This window comes from Lygodium microphyllum, chromosome 22 (genome assembly GCF_053477565.2).
Source record: "Lygodium microphyllum isolate KBCC chromosome 22, Lygodium_microphyllum_v1.1.10, whole genome shotgun sequence".
In the NCBI taxonomy this organism is placed as follows: Eukaryota; Viridiplantae; Streptophyta; class Polypodiopsida; order Schizaeales; family Lygodiaceae; genus Lygodium; species Lygodium microphyllum.
In genome coordinates this window covers 36,773,932-36,796,353 of record NC_141156.1, presented here as the reverse complement: position 1 = coordinate 36,796,353, position 22,422 = coordinate 36,773,932, and the positions used below count along the sequence as shown (strand labels likewise).

General features: G+C 38.8%; 1 protein-coding gene across 1 annotated transcript in view; it reads right to left on the bottom strand.

Annotated features, from left to right (window-relative positions):
• Positions 1–5,580: 5,580 nt before the first annotated feature.
• LOC148017028 (uncharacterized) overlaps positions 5,581–22,422 on the bottom strand; it is a 34,912-nt gene continuing 18,070 nt past the window's right edge. The window contains exon 2 of the mRNA XM_087662859.1: positions 5,581–5,801. The gene's annotated coding sequence lies outside the window, so the exon portion shown is untranslated. The remainder of the gene's footprint in view (positions 5,802–22,422) is intronic.

Sequence of the window (22,422 nt, the reverse complement as noted above, 5' to 3'; positions counted from 1 at the left end):
CTAACATGCTCGATAATGGAGTGGTTATTCTTGGTGATATTGGCTTCACACTAGGTAGTAAAATGGAGCAATTTGCTTTGTTATATCATTAGGCATGCAATAGGTACTTGGGAACCCAACATTGTTTCATGATCCATCTCTAATCATTTCTTTTGTGTTTGTTGTGCCATTTCCATGGATGGTTTTTCTTCTTCTCATAGTGAGATTTAACATTCTTGGCTCTTCTATTTCCTTACACATGATTAGACTTGACCTTTTCTTGGGGTGGGGATGTGAGTTGGCTATTGAATTGCTAATTCTATTTTTGAGTCCTCTATAGAAGTCATAATCTCATTTGTCTTTTTGCTAATTGAAGCATTTGGACATGTTGATTGTCTCTTTTTTTGTCTTTGCAACCTATAGGAATGACCTTGATAATGACTATGAATTGGTTATACCACATTTCCATTAATCTCTTTCTTTGAGCACATCTCCATGGTGCAAGAATCCTATATTTAGAGACATTTTTTGCTAGTTAAGTGATTAATGGACTAACTAGAGCCAAATGAAATATGAGTTAGCTGAGCTCATATAATGAAGAAGTATTATTTCCTTTGTACTATTATAAGGGATGGTGCAATGCAATAATTGATTCCTTTACATAATTAATGTACCCTCCAATTTGAGTTTCATGTAATTGACAAATAATAATTTGAATAGGCATAGGTATGAGCACAATGCTTCATACATTCCTCAAAGATAACTAGAAAGAGTTGTCCAAAGTGGAGTCTTGTGTAGCCCACATGAGCTTCAAGAGCTTTAGTGCTCAATCACCATTGGTGACAAATCTTTCATACCCATTCGAAGTCTAGGCACAATTTCACTTCTTTTTTATAAACATGATCCATCATCTGAAGTCTTGTATTCCTAGTTCAAGTTTTAATATCCTATCAATTCATGGCTTTACACAAATGGGGATGTGTATGGTGTTCACCTAGGAGAAATTTACTATGTGTATGGTGTTCTATGGTCTTGCATAGGAGGGTGGGCTTCATAAGGTCACAACACTTGTTATTCTCTCTTCTTCAGCAATTTGGCTTTTATGGCATGCCCCTTATGGGCATCTCAACTTTGACTCCATGATACAAGAATCTTAGAAGGGACTCATTGAGGGTTTATTAAATTTTTCTTCCAAATTTCATTCACTATAATCGGTAGTAGTTTGAGGAGCAAGCACTCACTATACATGTGCACATAGCTTTGTTGGGAAAAGCAAAGTACCTAATGTTGTTGGTTTATGATTTTTCCAAAATGTACGAGTATAATTTTTAGAATTGAAATCACATGCCTAATCCTATTTTTATGAGTGAAAACCCTTTGTTTAAAAATAATGCACATGTAGGGTTTGAGGAGTTCAAGAGTTTACTTTAAGTAGTTTGACAAGTTTTGTAGTAGCCTAGCATACACATGGACTTTACAAGATAAACACACCATTCGAGAAGGGTGTTATGAAGTGACAGAATCAAACTACCTTAAAAATGGCTTTTTCTATGCTTAAGCATGAAGGATACCATGTAGAATTTGGGCTAAAGCAATGTCTACAATGGTTCATGCGTGCAACAAGTCCTTGACCATTGCCTTGTAGGATATGACTCCATATAAGGCTTTTTTTAGATGAAACCACTTCTTTGACCATTTTATCATCTTTGGATGTGATGCCTATACACACATCAACAAAAAAAACAAGGGGAAGCTGATGTATTTGTTGGTTACATCCCAATAACCACAAGATACAAACTATTATAATGCTAATTGTGGCCAAGTGATGGTGAGCCATGTTGTCTTTGATGAGATCCAACTTCTTTTCCACAACATTGGACTTTATGAGATGGATCTACCATTGAAGTGACAAGAATTAATGTGTGCAACCAATAATAATAATGCATTTTTGCTAACATGCATGTGCTAAGCTTGCTCCAATTTATGCATGATGTATTCCATAATTTTTTCTAGCAATGTACTCCCTATGTTCTCTAATCGCGATGCATGTATGTTTTGCTTTCTAAAACCTTGAGCATGTTTGCACTCAAGATGCTCAAACATTATGTATTCATAATGCTTGCATGTCACACATCAATCCACAATAATCGATAACAACATGAACTCTTACATTTTCAAATAGGACATATGCTACTACTATGTTACAATGATAAGACGCTACTTCTTTGAAAATTTACCCCTACTTAATGTAAGAAGTCCAATCTTAGACTTGTTGACTTACCAAGTGATTAAGTTCACTTCCCCTTTAAAAATTCTTTCATTTTAAAGCAAAATCTTAAAACAGCCCTTGCTTTAGAAATTATAGTAGTACTACGAGCTCTTCTTGGAAACCAAAGGGCAATGCTTCAATGTACACTAGTACGCTTGTTTATATATCTATTTGTTTACATTGCAACCTTGAATATAGAAAACATCTTTTACAAACTGCAATTGCTTCAATGTACACTAGTACACTTGTTTATATATCTATTTGTTTACATTGCAACCTTGAATATAGAAAACATCTTTTACAAACTGCAATTGTGTGCACAACCTACATTCCAACTCCTTATTCACAAAAGCAACGTGTATGCGTTTTCAATCTGGTACAACATCCCATGACTTATATTTTAACTCAACAATGTGCTTAACATTTTGTCAATTTCGTGTAGCATGGCACATTTCAAGTCAACACACGTTACAATTCAACCAAGATGTATGATTTAATCAAAATGTTAGCCCTAAATACACAAAAAAAACTATAACAATTCCATTAAAAAACACGTGTATTCTTTGATCTAGTGCAACATGCATCAGAATGTCTAGATAGATAGCAACATGCATTAATCAACCATCTCTATTCCTAACTTCCACTTGAATGCAACAAGCATCAATTCAAAGAGTGAATTGACTACATTAAGCACTAAATCAATCATCACAAGCATGAATCCCAAATGCAATTCATATGCTAGTAGCAAATTTTGTTTCCATATGTAGAAAGTTGTAATAAGCATGCTTAGATCCTACCATATGTGTACTAGTTCATGTCTTGGAGATACCATGTTCCTAGAGCCATGCATGGTGCATTGTCTACATGTGCGTGTCCCCTCACCATTGCAACATCAAACCAATACACATTCAATTTAATCTAAATGGAGGGGCAAATTAGCACACCATCACAATATCAAAGTGATATAATTTCAATTTAATCTAAATCGAGGGTTCACATTAACTTAACCTACTTATCCATTATAGTGATGAGTCACCAAACATCATGGAATAGCATGATCAAAGTTCATCGCCCAAGTATCAATGTCATTCTACATTATCTCTTTCCTAACTAAAAAGGGAGACAATGATCTACGCTACCTAATCTACATGTCATACACTACAATCTCCATTGAATCTGTACAACAATGCTTTTTAACAATAGCCAAAGCATTAAATTGGCTATTCCTACTAAACTGTCTTTAAACTTTACCTCATTTTGACTGCTTAGAGGGTGACTTCAAAGCCATCAAATGCAACTCTTAAAGAAATCTTAAGGATGCTTATCTTGTCAATCGTGCCCAATCCAAAGTAGCTCAAGGGATCTTTTGAAATAGGAAATCATTGTTTGTAGTTCAAGGGAGATTTTTAAATCAAGAATCTAATGTCAAAAGATAGCTTTTTCCCTAAAATACATCTTCTGAAGGCTTCATCCTCCTCATACCATAATAAAAACAAACAATTTATATTTGCTTGCATGACAAGTTTGAGAACAAGTCAAATATGCTAACAAAGGAGGCATTGAAGTTATTTACAATTGCTTGCACGACAAATTTGTGAACCAGGTTAAATATACTAACAAAGAAGGCATTGATGGTGCCTACGAATGCCTTACAATGACCCACATTAAGTGGCAACTCATAGTGGTACATGTGTGCAAGAGGAAGCTACAAATGATGCAAAAGGTGGTATGATTGAAGCTATTGTGAGACAGTATGAAAGCTAGATAAACAGTAATAAATTCACAATCAATCACATGTTGCATTCAACAAGGTTGCAAACAACATTAAGCAAGGCTTCACAAGTAGTTTGTGATTTACAATGAAGAAAAGAGGACAAAAGAGTTATGCACAAGCAAGGAGAAACAAATGCTGCTGTAAAACTAAGTCTTACCAGCTAATATTTATTTTAACTTGAAGCTTATCAATTACAGTAACTTGCATGCCAATGAAATAAGAAATTTTGCAAAAAATTATGTCAGTCTCCATCATACATATAGTACGACACTTGTACAACTATAAGCAAGTACTATACATTCATAGGAATCTATTCTTTTATCATTTATTTTTTTGCTGTATCTAACCATTCATGCTCCTTCGTTTGTAGCAACACTAAACACAATATCTTCAAGTAACAAACATTGGCATCACAAGCACTCAATGCAAGCAAAGCCCAAGTATATCCTCCCTTATTTCTTCCAACCCTTGAAAATCTCTTTAATCTTATCGTAACAACTATCTGATTGCAAGAACCAAAAGTTAACCACAAAATCTAGTTCAGCCATGATGCAACAATTTCAGTATAACTCCCAAGTCTTGTTGGATTCAGTCCTCAGAATTACCATGGAGAATGAGGAATGGATTGCATTTGCTTTTTATAGTGTAAGTCATGGGAGTGATAGATCTTTACCCCGGTCCGAGTCATTTGTTGCAAATTTCCAGGAACTTCAATGCTGCAGGACAGTTTTGGCTTTGTAATTTTGGAGACCCCGTTTACGGGGATGTACTTTTCAGAGTATAGTGAAAAAATATAGTTTTCACCTCTAAATAAAAGAAAGATTGGAGACTTTGACAGAAATTAAAGTTTGTGAGCAATCCTAACAACATGGGTAGTTATTGAATCAAAGTCCTTCGGAACTTCTAGCTAATCCCACATACCCTTCTCATCATAACAAAAAGAGTGAGGACTGCCAACAATGGCTGTAGAGACAAATATTAGGAATGATTGAAAGTAGGTAAATATGACAATGAGTCAAAATTGAAGCCACCATAAAAACAAGCGATTATCATTTAACAAGTCAGCCATCTACAGGCAACCATCACATCACTATTTGTCAAAAGAAAAACACTACCGAGCTTCTAACACAAGTAATTAAATTTTAGAAGTGCAAGCACACGACAGCACAGAGAAACAGCAATATATTGTTGCTTAACCATAAGCAACAGGTAATAATATCACAATTGACAGAAAGACAAATGTAAGAAACATCCTGGGATATTTGTTCATCCAAATTAGAGCCAAACACTTTAATAGGTGTACTTACAAAACCACCATACTGAAATGAGTATCATGAGACATACCAAACCATGCTGGGGGAGGGATGTGATCTTCAAGGAACAGATCAGTCTTGAAGGATCGTGGATTGCTACATTAGTCTATTGCACCTTTTTCTGAAATAATCATCAGGCAACATGCATCTTTCTACATAGACAAGTAGCCCAATATATATGACATTATTTCCACTTTCTTGTTCTGTTTTCAAACTTTTTGAAAGATGTCAATGTGTTGCTCAACTTCTGAAACTCTAAAAATGAAAGAATATATTGCACTACTTTTGTACAAACAAGGTCCAATTTAAAAAACCAACATTTGTAAGTCTCTCCAAAAATTCGGTAAATTATATATCCAGTGTTCAAAAAGATCTATGCTATCATGATCCTCATATCTATGTCTACATTACAGTTCTCAATACTGGAAAGCCCACCTGCCATAACCAGCAATATTGTGTCTGAACCCTGCATTGTAGCAAGTAAAGACGTAATCATAAATTGGAATCACTTAAGACATCAAAAGTAGCATAGACCAAAAAAACTCACAGAAAGTCATCAGAAGAAGGAACTTTAACATAACGAGGTTCCTTAAAATACTAGTAAGTACAGTTTGTATAACAATGAAAGAGTGCAACTGACTAGGATAAGCTGTTAACTCATCCATATTTCTCTGGTCTCACAGCTTAGCAACGTCTGCTTTAGCTGAATGATCTTTGTAATGTCCCCATTACTTAGTTTATTTTAATGTGTGTATACATTCCAAAGAAAATTGATTCATGTCGCACATAAATTTTTTTAAAAAAAATACTAGCTCTATTATGCCAGTTCATGGAAGAAAGACTTGGGAGACCCTCCCAAGACTAGCTTATTAAAACTATGTTTGTAGTATAGAACAACAAAAAAAAACTAACCTAATGAATAGTCCCTCGGCAATTAAACGCACTTGGGTGACGACACTATCGGGATAGGTGACCTCTCGGGAAGATTTTCCTACAAGCTAGTGGGAGCTTCTCGAGCGCAACCAACGGCGCCAACGAAGCCTTCGTAGCCCGTTGCCAAGTATGCCAAGGCCAAGATGCCAAGGTCTATGCCTTGGTCACCGCCTTAGTCGTGAGCCTTGGAGTAACGGCCACCCAATGACGCACTACACGATGCTCGCCGATAGATTCGTAAATTTTTATCTTCACGCTACAAAAATGGATCTCCCTCTTTGGCATCATCAATGATGTCATCAGAAGCGCTAAAAGAAAGTGTTTTCTCTTTGACATCGAAAAATGCTTAAAAAACAAGCGACCTCTCTTCTATCCCCCCCCCTACAAAACTATAAATTGAGGGCTTGGGGATTACCAAAAAGAGCGACAAGAGCAATCTTGACGAGACGAGGCGCTGATCGAGAAGAAGAAGACTCTATTCCACGAGACAAAGAGACATCATTCCGTTCAACCCAAGGAAGGGGATACGTTAAAGGTCTCTCATCCTCTTCTACTCTAATCCGAGAAGAGAAGACACTAAAGAACTCTATCCTACTCTATCATACCTCTACTCGCGTCTCTATTCCGTCTACTAGAGAGAGTTAAATATTGCTCTCCACGAGGCAAGAAGAATCATCCGCGAGGCCTACATCATTGAATCCCACAATATCCATCATTATCATCGAGAGTCTTACGCCTTTGCCAACCAGTATTACTGATGTGTTCTTTTTCTAGGAATCATATTTCTGTCATCGCCCCCAAGAAAAAGAATTCAAAAGCAAAAATCACGAACGACCCTACTATCGTGGAAGCAACAGTTGGAGTTGCGAGCACAAGAGTCACTAACGGAGTCACAGGCGCAGATAACAACCCTTTACCAATCGCGATACCACAGGTTTTTCTCAAAAAGTTCTATCCAAATAAGATAAGTCTCTTGAGAAACACTCACTTAAGGCCAAGAAACTTGGTTACAAGAATTGGGAAGCTAGAGACCCCAAAATCTAGATACCCCTAGTTAAATTCCAAGGGAAAGATTTCATTATGTGAAACTCAAGTATCGATTGCTACTAGAATTAAGCATCACTTGAAAGTTGCATGATTAATTGAAGTCATAACTGCTTGCAGACATCAATCTTGTTTGTGATCTTCTAGATTAAATCTTGATTGAATTAAGTATTAGAACAGACAAAAATTGAGAAGCCCTATACCTCCCCCAAGAATATGTGCTGAATCTCCATACCAAGAGGGGATGTTTTAACCACCACGGAAGCATAGACCGGCTCCGATGGCGAGAGGTCTTCCAACAGGGATCATATTAACTAGGAGGTGGATAGGGTGCCAAGGGGGCTCTGGCTCGTAAATCCCTTTTCGCACCTAGGAACTACTTGGTCCCCTATATGGCCCGAGTTCTACTTGGGACATCTATAAACGCTAGCTATAGGTGGATTTGATCTTGGTGACGTGCAGATGCATGGGATGAGGCAGCACGTGAAATTGTAATTTTTCTCTTGTATGAACGAGAGAACACCCATTATGGAATATAATCAATGAAATTATTTTATTCTGATTGTATGTTCGTGAGTAATACATATGTTTTTATATGTTTCACATAATGTGGTAGGTAATTAGATAACTAAGAACTTCCATAGAGAGAAGCGGGTAGATAGATTCCCAACAAATCCAGTCCTATGGCAGAGTGGTCTCAGTTAGCCGAGAGGTTTCCCCAAAAACAAACACTAGGAAGAAACTCTAGGAAGGACCGATTCGCTGACTTACTAAGGGTTTGGTCTCAAAACCCAAACTGTAAATTATCTTAGGGGAAAGGTACGACGGCTGTGCTAGAGCACTACGAGGGATTTCATAAATCCTTAAGTCTGCTACTAAAAAAAAGCATTGTACTCCATGAACCAAGGATAATGACAGTCGCTCCTTCCAAACAAGAAGCCTCTCGAAGGACACCTCTAGATGTGAGTTAGTTGTTGATAGATAACCGTTAGGTCAATTAAGAACCATCAGGTCGATCCTCCGTGAGTAACGGCAGGGCGCTTCCCTTACGGGATAGACCTAGGGTTAACCAGCCATACAAAATCCAATCATTCTGATTAGAGTACGGATAGCGACGGCTAGAAGGTAAACTCTGGGCAACTACTAAAACGTTATCCGTCAAGATATCAAAGCGGATACGTTACAAGTGGTATCAGAGTAAAAAGAAATTTAAAAAAACTTGGTAAATGTAGCATGAGATGTGAGATGTTTTTCCTTTCTCTTGTTGATATGTGCTTTTTTTTCTTTTTAATCATACCATAGAGAGACGAAGATTGAAAGTCTTCCGAGCAATGTTTGCATCAACAATGCATTCTACGCATTATGGATAGAGAATGCAAGTAATGAGGATTCTGGATCGCATCTATGATCCTTCTCCGCTATACCGAGAAGGATACTGGATGATAAGCGGTGGAATTTGTTATATTGACGCAAACCGTCTCGCCTTCCTTTAGACCAGTTTAAAGAGGATAAGATGGATGGAAAACCTTAAAGTCGTGAAGGTTTATTTATTCCATGAAGCTAGAGTGAATTCAACTTTATTCACTAGAGCCCGGGAGATTAAACTAAATCGATATATTTACGAGGAAGTAACAAAGGTCATCCCAACAGACCGAATCATAGTTGTTGGCCGCTCTAAACGCCATAATTACGTCAAAGATAGACTTTCTAATCTTCCTTTAAAGTATCTATTTTTAGATATCCATTCTTCAAAGCCCGATTATTACCCAATGGATGTATCCAAATGCCAGGCCTATATTGTATTAGGAAAATCTTCTCTCCCAAATAGCCAGCCATCCCAAAATAAACCATGTATTTATCCCCTATAGCAAAAGAAATTATTTTGTCAATCCATTGAATATGAAATTGGTTACCATTCTTACAATTAAGAATTATGAGTCAGTAGATATATCTAGAATCCATGGTTAGGTTCCTTAACTTCATTCCGAAAACTCTATCATGATGTAACCTTCTTTGAAAATTTAATAAAAGCATTTCTATCCTTCTAAAATGATTTCTCTTTTTGAAAATATACGAGCAATTTGTATGATAACATTCGTAGAGCTAACTAGAGAAAATCTTACAATACCACAAAAAGTTGCTCCAACCCTTAATGGTGCTGAAATCCAAGAAAAGAAGTTCCTGCTTAAGCAAATCAAACCACCTGAGTTTGATGGCCAAGGAAAAAACATCGAGGTTGAAGCAAAAATATGGATTGAGTCCATGGAAGATTATTTCATTGCTGCTAGAATTACCCCAACTAATCAAGCAATGATCGGCAAGTTAAAGCTAACAGGAGAAGTCTGAATTTGGTGGAAACAATGGTATAAAGACCAAGGAATCTCCAAAGCGTCTGTTAGTTGAGACGTATTAAAGGATGCAGTGCGAGGCTGGTATCTTCCGCCAACATATCGCACACAAAAGATGAATGAATTCTTTGGTCTAAAGCAACTTGGAATGACACTAAAAGCCTATTACTCGAAGTTTGTAACACTTCTCAAGTATGCACCGTCTATGGACATTGCGCAGCAAGTATCCAAGTTTTTCCACGAGTTGGATGATCCCCTGAACACACGACTTGAAGCAATGCGTCCATCTGACCTCCAAAGATGCATTGATAAGAGCAAGACCGATTGTACAGGAGCTCCAGTCCAAACCAAGAAACAATAAGCCTTGGAATAATAAGTTCCAAAACAGAAATATAAGTAGAGGCTATGCAAAAAGAGCCCAAGGTCAATTCCAATCTGCTCAACAAAAAGGCTAAGACGTCGACAGTGGAAAACTTTACTGGTGGTAATAAGGATACTTTCAAGTGCTATTATTGTAACGAACCTGACCACATCCAAAGGCGATGCCCGAAATTCGGACAAAATGAACGCCAAAGCAAGTTCCGTAACAACCAGAGCCGGATAGCCACAGCTAGAGGAAGAGTTGCCGGCATAACCCTCAAGAAAATAAAAGATGATGAAGGTCCCACCTTGAAAACCGACATGGAGAAAGTGAAAATTCACGCCTCTCTCAACAAGAAGGGGCCAAATCGACAATTCTCAAAATTTTGATTGATTGTGGAAGCACATATTCATTCATATCACCAAGGTGTGCTAGAAATCTAGGCATAGACACAATGCATGCACCTAGATTGATAGTTGAGTTAGACGATGGAAAATAAGTTTCCTCAACACAACAGACAAGTAAGGTGGAGTTTAATCTGGGTGGCAATCAGACCAACATGAAATTCAAAGTGATGAGCCTGGGAACCTGAAACCAACCTACCTTCTCCGATAGAGTGGTTTAACCTGATTAAGCACTTAATTACAGCAATTAGCAAATGAACATAAACTGAAATGCTCACTTACCTTCATAAACTTGGACAGTGGGCACCCTGTTGGCCCCAAAACTGGCGCCCCTTTCAGTATTTCTTTCATTTCAATTGTTGATGGATAAATTACGAGCCGAGATTTCACAATCTCCTTGGCTGATTCAAAAGCCCCTTGCTGTTCCAATAATCAGCAAACCGTTCAAGCAAATTGCCCCTTGATTTTCACCCAGGACTTGCTCTAATGGAACCCCAATTGGTCAAATGCTGTCCCAAATTCACAATAGATGGGCTGGCATCTGAAATCCTCACAATTCCACGAATTTCCGGTGCTGATTTCAATGTGCAATGCCTTTGACCGATGGCACGAGTCCCAAGGTGGCTGCTAACCCCTAATTGCTGCTGTAATTTAGGATTTACAGCAGTAAACTCTCTACTATCCACCAAATTTGGCTGTACTCTACTACCAATGGCCGAGAATTATTGAGAATACTTGAGCATAGACTAGAGGAGATGAGAGAATGCTGTAGAGAGAGAAAAATCAGCTGAAATGTATCTTTTGATTCATAGCTCTGATGACAAATCTGATGGCCCCAACAGCTTCAAAAGGGAGGTAAAACACCAGCTCAACTAGCGAGCCCTCCTCTTCTACCGTCGCCTCTCTTGAGGCGGAAGAGAAATCCAACTCCCCCTGTCCTGTCGCGCCACGCGATCAGTCGTCGTCGCCTCTGAGAGTCAAATCTGATCACCTCCTCTCCCTCTACCAAGCTCTGAACGGCTACAATTCCACTTCCACCACCCTCCAACAGCCTTCTCCCTAGTTGCATGGGAAAGTTTTGCCAAGTGGCATCCTTCCTAATGCAGTTTCAGCCATTAAATTAATTTTTCAGAATTAATTAATTCTGAAATTACTTTCAACCCTTTTGACCTTGCCCAAAATTAAACATGCCCATCTGTAATGAAATTGGCTAGGCCATTTGCAACTTGGAGTGGTTCCCAACCTCTGTTCACCCTTAGACTAGCATTATTTAATTAATTAATGCTAGTACCTAATGTCACCACTGACACTTAATGGCCAAACAATTGTCCTAGGGTCCAACCTCGCACCAACTGACCACCAAAACCCAGTTGGCATAACTTAACACAACTTTTTCCTTTAGCACCCACTGCGTCCTCAGGGTCCTTGGCCCGTTCCCATGAAATAACTGCCATATGCATCACATGTGCTAAACAACTTTACTTGATTAATAACTTAATCAAATGTTACTAGCAAGATTAAAGCATCTCAAAATTTCACGTCCTCGTGACAGAACCTATAAGTGCTTGTCAGAAATGGACTGGTTAATTCCCAAAGACGCTCCTATTCATTGTGAAAAGGACCAAGTCACATTCTTAAATCTTGTAGGACAATAAGTGACCATACAAGGAGAAGCACAAAAACCGAAGATTCAATTAGCGAAAGCTTCTCAAATCGCTGAAGGTTTAAGAAAAGGCTCACCTATATACCTAATTAAATTAAATAAGACTGAACAAGATAAAGAAGTCGAAGATGAACCATCGTGGCTTAGAGAATATGTTGACGTATTTCCTGAAGAATTAACTAAACTTCCACCACAGATAAAAGTCGACCACGAAATTAAGCTAGTACTAGGAGTTGCACTAGTTGCAAAACGACCATATCGAATGTCCATTCCGAAAGCCATAGAACTAAAGGAACAACTCAAACAGCTCTTAGATCAAGGATACATTAGACCCAGTCACTTTGGGGAGCTCTGGTGTTATTTTACAAAAAGAACGATGGGACTCTCCGTTTCTGCATTGATTATCGAGGGCTAAATCAAGTAACAGTCAAGAATAAGTATCGGATTCCAAGGATCGACGATCTACTTGATCGACTACAAGAAGTGAAGATTTTCTCCAAGATTGATCTCAGATCACGGCATTACCAGATCAAAATCAAGCAACAAGATATCCCAAAAACAACTTTTAGCATAAGGTACGGTCATTACGAGTTTATCGAAATGTCATTTGGATTAACCAACGCCCCTACTACCTTCAATAGATTAATACAAGATAAATTCAAATCTTATCTTGATAATTTCGTCCTTGTATTCTTTGATGACATCTTAACATATTCCAAAGATGAAGAAAGTCACGAGTCACAACTTTGGACAATTCTTGAGACAATGAGGACTTACAAGCTATACGCTAAGAAGAAGAAGTGTGCGTTCTTCAAGAAGAAAATCGAGTATTTAGGGTTTATAGTTTCAACGGAGGGAATTTCAATAGATCCGGCCAAGGTCAAGGATGTACAAGACTGGCCGCTACCAACCGCTATAAGCAAAGTTCGTAGCTTTTTGGGTTTAACAGGATGGTATCGGGTCTTTATCAAGAATTATGCCTTGATTGTTGCACCCCTCACCGACCTACTCACAAAGCAGGTTGCCATTAGATGAACCCAAGATGAACAATCTAGCTTTGACAGGCTCAAGCTAAGTTTAGTCACAACCCCGATCCTCAAACTACCCGATCTTAACAAAGAATTCGAAGTGGTGACCGATGCGAGCTCTCTTGCTTTGGGATGCATACTCGTGTAATAAGGACATCCAGTAGCATATTCCTCCAGAAAATTGAAGACTCACGAGAGAAATTATGCTACTCATGACTTGGAATTACTTGCAATTATCCACTCTTAAGTTATGAAGACTATCTACTCGAGAAGAAATTCTCACTCGTAATAACCGATCACAAAAGTCTTAAATTGATCTTCACTCAACCAGATCTAAATATGAGGCAACGTCAATGGATCAAAGTCTTGCAAGAGTATGATTTTGAGATCATATATAAACCCGGTAAAGAGAATGTTATTGCAGATGCTTTAAGCCACAAATCATTTCTCAATGCACTTATCTCAGAAGAACCTCTTAGAGCTCAAACACTAACTACAATGATATCAATGCCTAGCAATCCCATCATCGAGCTAGCTAAGAAGAAGGCGAATAATGATCCCAAATATCAACAAATACTGAATGAAATTCAGAATAAAGAACAAAATTCTAAGCTTAAGACAAAGTATCTTAACTTCTCTATTGACGAAGGGCTTGTCTACTTCAAGACAAGATTATGTATTCCTTTAAGTCAAGATCTTAAGAAAATACTATGGGAAGCTCATGATTTCCCATTTTCAGGACATCCTTGCTATGCCAAAACTCTCAATGCAGTTAGAAAAAGCTATCATTGGGAAAAGATCAAAAGTGACGTACTTAGATACGTAATCAAATGCTTGAGTTGCCAACGAATAAAAGCCGAACGAGTTAAGCTGCCAGGAATGATACAACCACTTGATATTTCTCAGATGAAATGAAAATTCATTAGTATGGATTTTGTAGTTGGATTACCCTCAGTTCAAGGAGGATACAACTCGATCATGGTAATTGTGGACATGTTAACTAAGGTTACCCACCTTATTCTGGTCAAAACCGGCTACAAAGCCTCAGATATTACCAGGTGATTTGTCAAAGAAATCTTTAGACTTCATGGACTACCAAAGAGAATACGATCATGATTCTCTATTCACTTCGCATTTTTGGAAGGGATTATTTGAAGCTCTCGGTACACAGCTTGTTTTAGTACAACTTATCACCCTCAAACTGATGGACAGACAGAGCGTGTAAATTAAGTCATTGAAGACATACTTAGGGCACATTGTTGCAAAGAACCTAGAGGGTGGATACAATATCTAACTTTAGTGGAATTTGCTTACAATGTGTTCTATCATCAGAAGCATTCAAATGACCCCATTTCAAGCTCTATATGGACAAGAATGCGTAACCCCACTAAACTTCTCCGACCCTACCTTGAAGGTTGAAGCTTCTAAGAAGATGCTTGAAGAGATGGACAAACAAGTCAAAACCATCAAGCAAGATATACATGCTACCAAGAATCGGCAGAAAGCTTATGCTGACCTAGGGAGAAAAGAGTGAATCTTCCAAGAAAGAGACAAGGTTTTTATCCCTGTACGCCCAAAGAGAAGTTCTTTATCCTTGGGAAAATTCAAGAAGCTAAGCCCAAGATATTGTGGACCTTGCAAAGTCATAAAGGCTCTTGGACCTAATGCTTATAAGCTGCAACTTCCTGAAACCCTAAAAGTTCATGATGTATTCCATGTAAGTCTCTTGAAGCCCTATGTACCGAATCCTAATCATATTCTTAATGATCAACAAGACCTGATAGAATCTTGGATGTAAAAGAAAGAATCCTTAGGAATAGGACCCTTAGAGAATATCTTATCCAGTGGAGGGATTATCTTGAAGAGGATGCCACTTGGATCGATGAGGTAACCCTTATGAAAGAATACCCCCAGTTTCTCTCAAGATGAGAACATCATGATTTCTCTAAGGAGGAAATAATGTAATATCCCCATTACTTAGTTTATTTTAATGTGTGTATACATTCCAAAGAAAATTGATTCATATCGCACATTTATTTTATTTAAAAAAATATTATCTCTATTACGAAACTGACTCTCATTATACAGATAATTAATGAAGTATTATATGCCAATTCATGGAAGAAAGACTGGGGAGACCCTCCCAAGACTAGCTTATTAAAAATATGTTTGTAGTATAGAACAACAAAAAAAGGACTAGCCTAGTGAATAGTCACTTGGCAATTAAGCGCACTTGGGTGACGATACTACCAGGATGGGTAACCTTCCAAGAAGATTTTCCTACAAGCTAGTAGGAGCTTCTCCACAAACCAACAGTGCCAACGAAGCCTTCGTAGCCCGTTGCCAAGTATGCCAAGGCCAAGATGCCAAGGTCTATGCCTTGGTCACCACCTTAGTCGTGAGCCTTGGAGTAACGGCCACCCGATGACGCACTACACGATGCTCGCCGATAGATTCATAAATTTTTATCTTTACGCTACAAAAATGAATCTCCCTCTCTGGCGTCATCAATGATGTCATCAAAAGAGCTAAAAGAAAGCGTTCTCTCTTTGTCACCGATGATGTCATTGAAAAACACTAAAAAAGCAAGTGACCTCTTTTCTACCCCCCGTCCCCTTGCAAAACTATAAATTGAGGACTTGGGGATGACTAGAAAGAGCGACAAGAGCAATCTTGACCGAACGAGACACTGATCGAGAAGAAAGAGACTCTATTTCACGAGACAAAGAGACATCATTTCGCTCAATCCAAGAAAGGGGATACGCTGAAGGTCTCTCATCCTCTTCTACTCCGATCCAAGAAGAGAAAACATTGAAAAACTCTGTCCTATTCTATCATACCTCTTTTCTCGTCTCTATTCCATCTACTAGAGAGAGTGAAGTATTACTAAAACCAACCTTTCTTCTTGGAAGGGGTGGTGATAATCTAATTTAAGAGTTAATTACAGCAATAAATAAATGCACATAAAATGAAATACACACTTTATCATAACATTCTTAGACAGCCCTGTTAGCCACAAAACTGACGCCCCTTGCGGTATTTCTTTAGCTTCATTCAATTGGAAGCAGTACAACTTGAGATTCTTCAATCTCCTCCGCTAACCAATTGTTGTTGCTATCATAAATGACCAGCAAGCCTTTTGGGTCATTTGCCCCTTGAATTACCCAAGGCTTCTTCTCCAATTTGACCCTTGGCTAGCCAAATGCTCCCCCAAATCAATTCGAGATGGGCTGGCTCCTGAAATCCCTTGATAATCTTCAATTATCAACTGCCGATTTTAGTACCTTGAGCCTTCAATCTCTAGCACGGATCCCAAGGTGACTGCTAAACCCTAATTTCTGCTATAAATTAGGGTTTACTGCAGAAATCACAGATCAGCCCAACAAAAATTGCTGAGATCTCCTCTGAATGGCTAAGAATTACTGAGAATGGCTGAGCATAGGCTGAAGGAGATAGAGAATGCTGTAGAGAGAGAAAATTTTGAGATTTGTCGCGAAGAACTGATCAAAATCAGCTGTTGCCCTGCTATACCAGCCCCAAACCGATACATCAACAACAATAGGAGCATCAGAGACTGTGATCTTCAGGAGAAAATGCATCAGCAGCAATCGCCAGCTTCCCAAGGTCAAGAATATGCAATCTCCATCACCAAAATGGCCTCCAATTGCTGGGAAATGGCCCCTAAAGCTAGCAACAACAGTCCAACACCTCTTTCCAAAAGCTCCAAAATGAAAAAACGAGATTTCCCTCTCCCTTCAGCCCTATTTAGGCTTTCTCCCACTTGCATGGGAAAGTTTTGCCAAGTGGCAACTTTCTTAATCCATTTTCAGCAATTTCCAACCATTTAATTAATTTTCAGAATTAATTAATTCTGAAAATTAATTCAACCCTTAATCCATGCCCAAAAAATTGACCTTGCCCATCCAAAAATTAATTGGCTAGGCCATTTGCAACCCAAAGTGGTCCCATGCATTAATTGACCCTTGGACAAGCATTAATCCATTAATTAATGCCTAGTCCCTAGTGTCACTACTAACACTTAATGGCCAATTAATGGTCCTAGGGACAAAATAACACCAAAATTCACCTAGAATCTAACAAGTGTAACTTGTTACAACCTTTGCCTTTGACACCCATCTTTTTCATAGGGTCCTTGGGCCTTCAACTATAAAAAAGTAGCTTGCACCTCACATGTGCAACACGTGTGAATCTTTTAATTGCACATTTGATTAATCCTTTAATCAAATGTCAATTAAACATAAGCAAAGCATCAAACTTTCACATCCTCGTGACAATTGCTCTCCACGACGCAAGAAGAATCATCTGCGAGGCCTACATCATTGAATCCCACAATATCCATCATCATTATCGAGAGTCTTACACCCTTGCCAACCGGTATTACTGCCGTGTTCTTCTTCTTCTTCTACGAATCATATTTCCATCATGGACACAAATAAAAAGAATTCAAAAGCAAAAATCGCGAATGACCCTCCTATCGTGGAAGCAACAGTTGGAGCTACGAGCACAGGAGTCACTAATGGAGTCACAGGAGCAGAGAAGAATCATTTACCAATCGCGATACCATAGGTTTTTCTAAAAAAGCTCTATCCAAATAAGATAAGTCTCTTGAGAAATACTCACTTAAGGCCAAGAAACTTGGTTACAAAAATTGGCAAGTTAGAGACCCCAAAATCTAGATACCCCTAGTCAAATTCTAGTGAAACTCAAGTATCGATTGCTACTAGAATTAAGCATCACTTGAAAGTTGCATGATTGATTGAAGTCATAACTGCTTGAAGACATCAATCTTGTTTGTGATCTTCTAGATTACATCATGATTGAATTAAGTATTGGAACAAATAAAAATTAAGAAGCCCTATACCTCCCCCAAGGATAGGTGCTGAATCTCCATACCACCAGGGGATGTTTTTACCGTCGCAAAAGCATGGACCGGCTCCAATGGCAAGAGGTCTCCCAACAAGGATCGTATTAAGTAGAAGGTGGATAGGGTGCCAAGGGGACTCTGGCTAGTAAATCCCTTTTCGCACCTAGGAACTACTTGGTCCCCTGTATGGACCGAGTTCTACTTGGGACATCTATAAACACTATATAGGTGGATTTAATCTTAGTGACGTGCAGATGCGCCAAATGAGACAGCACGTGAAATTGTAATTTTTCTCTTGTATGGACAGGAGAACACACATTATGAAATATAATCAATGAAATTGTTTTATTCTGGTTGTATGTCCGTGAGTAAATTACATAAACGAACAACTGTGCAAAAAATTATTTTAATTAATGAAGCTACTTTTATATGTTTCACATAATGTGATAGGTAATTAGATAACTAAGAACTTCCATAGAGAGAAGCGGATGGATGGATTCCCAACGAATCTAGTCTTATGGCAGGGTGGTCTCGGTTAGCGGAGAGGTTTCCCCAAAAACAAACACTAGGAAGAAACTCTAGGAAGAGCCGATTCGCTGACTTACTTAGGGTTTGGTCTCAGAACCCGAATTGTAAATTATCTTAGGGGAAAGGTACGACGACTGTGCAAGAGCACTGCGAGGAATTTCATAAATTCTTAGTCTGCTAATAGAAAAAAGCGTCATACTCCATGAACCAAGGGTAATGGCAATCGCTCCTTCCGAATAAGAAACCTCTCAAAGGACACTTCCGGATGTGAGTTAGTTGTTGTTGATAGGTGACCGTTAGGTCAATTAGGAACCTTCAGGTCGGTCCTCGCTGGGTAACGGTAGGACGCTTTCCTTACGGGATAGACCTAGGGTTAACTAGCCAAACAAAATCCAATCATTCTGATTAGAGTACGGATAGCGATGGCTAGAAGGTAAACTCTAGGCAACTACTAAAATGTTATCCGTCAAGATATCAAGGCGAGTACGTTACAGATCTTATTGGGCTGCATCTAACTGACGTTACATATGAAACCACATGCTTCGAGGATGTATCTTTGATGAGACCACATAAGGAACACTTTTTCACTAGAATTTAGAGTCATCTATGATTCAGCTTGCATCTAGGCTCCAAACACACTTGAAAAATACTTTCATACCCTTGTGTGTATGCATTTTCTTTGTGTGTGATGGTGGGCATCCACATCTATTCGTATCAGATTGTGTTGAATCGTGATACTTACGAACTCAAGTAGATGTGTCATGTACATCAATGTGATAATTAATCAATGTGAGATTTACGGAAAACACCTTTAATGACAAGATGCTTATTAAGCAGTTAAGTAGAAGGTTGAACGGGTCTCTAAACCCCCTTATAAAGCAAAACCACAAGCAATGCACAAAACGCCTAACTGACTAGTGACTAGTCCAAACAATGGAATTGGGATAGTCTGGCTGCGATGTGGCAATTGCCTGCCTGGATGCCCACCTGGCACATCACTAAACAATCCCTGATCCCAATGCATGGATAGCTACTTTGACCAAACATCCTTTGCTAGTTTAAAGGACAAACCATGTCATGCAAACTGAATTTTTGGTCCTCGCTGCTCCTATCCCATTCGTGGAGGACATCTCAGTCGAGGCTGCCCAACATTGTCTACATCCATTTGGCACTTGTTTCCAAGCTTCACCGTGCAATCTACACCATCTGTTGCTGCTGTCCAGCCTTGGCAATTGTTGCTGATCACTCTCTCTATTGTCACCAGCTACCACATGGTTGTCAACAATCATGATTGTCACGCCTTGTAAGTTGTCATATCCTCCTTGTGAGTCTCAATCTGAGTCAAATGAGGACTTTCGGAGCTCTAACCTATCTGACACTCATTTTGACAAAGGAGGTAGCTCATTCTAGAGCAATCAGTTTATTGCCTTTCAATGCATTTTCTTAGTGGTCTTCCTATTGGAGAGAGGAGCCAATGTTGGTGCCCACGCAGATAATGACTCATTGTTGTATGCATCATTCTTGTGTTTGATATATGGATTCCATTTCCCAAGCACATCTCTGAGTTTTCTTCTTTCGCAATGTTCTTTTCTCTCTCTCTTCCATCTTGTGTTCAGCAATTTAATTCAGCACTTGTCTATGCTTCCATTGTTGCACCACTTTTGGCACTAAAGTCATATGTCTTTGTAAAAGAATTAGATCTAAATGAGTAGCCACCACCTACAAGCGTATTGCCTCCTGAGCCGTAGCATTTGAGCCCGTTTTTGGAGCAAGAAAGTGCCCGAGAAGTGCCAAAGACCAAATTTTCATGAAAAATCTAACAGTGGCAGATGGTTGAGCTTGAGTTTTCCTAGATGCATTTCGACGTCAGAAATCCAACGCAAATAATTGCAATACAAGCTTCTCATATATATTTACCATTGGCCTTCATATACTATCAATGTGAAGGAGAAGAAGAACCAAAAAAAACGAATCATCCAAACTCCACTTTCCCATCAAAACTTCCATGTTTATAATAAAGCTTACAACAGTGGAGATTTGTACAAGTATTGGCTCTGAAATCCCAAGAATAAGCCAGCACTCTTTACTTAAATTCGACAAAGCCGCTTGACTATTCAATCCAAGATAGTTCTTTCATGCCACATGCTTGTTCTCCATCAATCTTCATCCATGATTTGTCATGAACACTAAGAGATTGCTCCAATTTCCCAACAAGACTTCCCTTTGCTACTCCTTGCAACATGGACAAACACAAGGGAAGAAGATGTGTTTCCTAAGCACATGAACCACCACGATGATCCTCCCAATTTGCCATTGATTGCTTTTATTTCCTTTGAAAAAGGTATTGCCCAATACTTTTGTAAGATAGCTTGACTTGGTAAAAATTTGCCAACTCATCATTTAATGAGTTTTGCCACATCAAATGATTGACTAACTGCTTATCATTAAAAATTTCCAATGACTTGTTTTTTCTATCGACTGACCTACTATACAACCAATCCATTGTTGATCTTGTATGACATGATTACTACCATCACTATGACAATCTCACCACGTCTCACCAATGACTATTCACACAATCTTGTTGCCCTCAATTTTTCTATAACATATCTATTGCCGCCTATCCCACCGCTTGCCAAACATACGAGCATTGAGCAGATATGTCTAGGCAATGCGCAAGTGTAGTACATTCTGTTAGTAGGATTATCAACTCATGTGTGAGTCTGTGCATGCCTATCAAGGCTAAGCACATTGCTTTTTATTTAGGCATTATTTTAGTGTTTTTTGTGTGGCATTTGTGGCATTTTATGCCAATGGCCGACCAGCTACCACAATTGACATATTTTGGGTCTATTTATTCAGTGGCTTCTCCTCCTCTAATTTAGTCATCATCATTCTTCAAGTGGTCTTCCTATTGGAGAGAGGAGCTAGTGCTAGTGTCCACGCAACCAGTGACTCACTGTTGTATGTGTCATTCTCATTTTGGCGTATGGATTCCATTTCCTGAGCACATCTCTAAGTTCTTTTATTTTACTGTGTTCTTCTGTTTTCTTTCTCTTCTTTCTTGTGTTCAACAGTTTATTGCAACACTTAGTCTATACTTCCATTGCTGCACCACTTTTGACATGGTATCAAATTGCAACACTTAGTCTATACTTCCATTGCTGCACCACTTTTGACATGGTATCAAATTGCAAGATATAGGTTCCTGCTGCAATTTTTCTGCTGATAACAAGTCTTTCTTCCCCTTGCTAATCAAGCCTGTGTTTTTTAGACCAGCAACTTGCATTTTCCGTCTGCGCCTGGATTCCAACCTGCAATCGTCAATTTGCTGCATTAAATGCTCCATCAGCCTGCGTTTTTCATTTTCTGCCCCTAATCGTGGCTGGACAACTCTTTGTACAGGCCGCTTTTGCTGTTTCTCGCATTTTTTGACTGGTTTTTCTTCATGTTGCAGCACTTGGCATTCATTTTTTTTCAAATTTTTTGTTACACTACATGTGAACTCTCATTTTGTGAAGTCTTTGTTGTTGATTTGATTATATTCCCTCTCCATATATCTTCTATTCTCTATCTTCTCTTCTTATCCTCTCCCAATGGCTCCTCTGTGCACTTCTACAAACCATAGAAACAAGAAACGGCCATTCCGGCCTATAGGAATGGCCTAACGCATTCCAAACCCTCCGTTAAGGTGAAACGGCCAAGGAACGTTCCCTGCCGTTCCCAAGGCCGTTCCCTACCGTTCCCTGCCGTTCCCTCTTTGAAACAGTTGTTCAAGTCTTGTTGACCAAAAAAATGGCGTTTTTTTCAATTTTTTCTTTTTGCTTGTGTCACACTCCTACCACATGTTCACCCATCTCCATTGCCCAATGTGCACACCTCTCTCTCTCTCT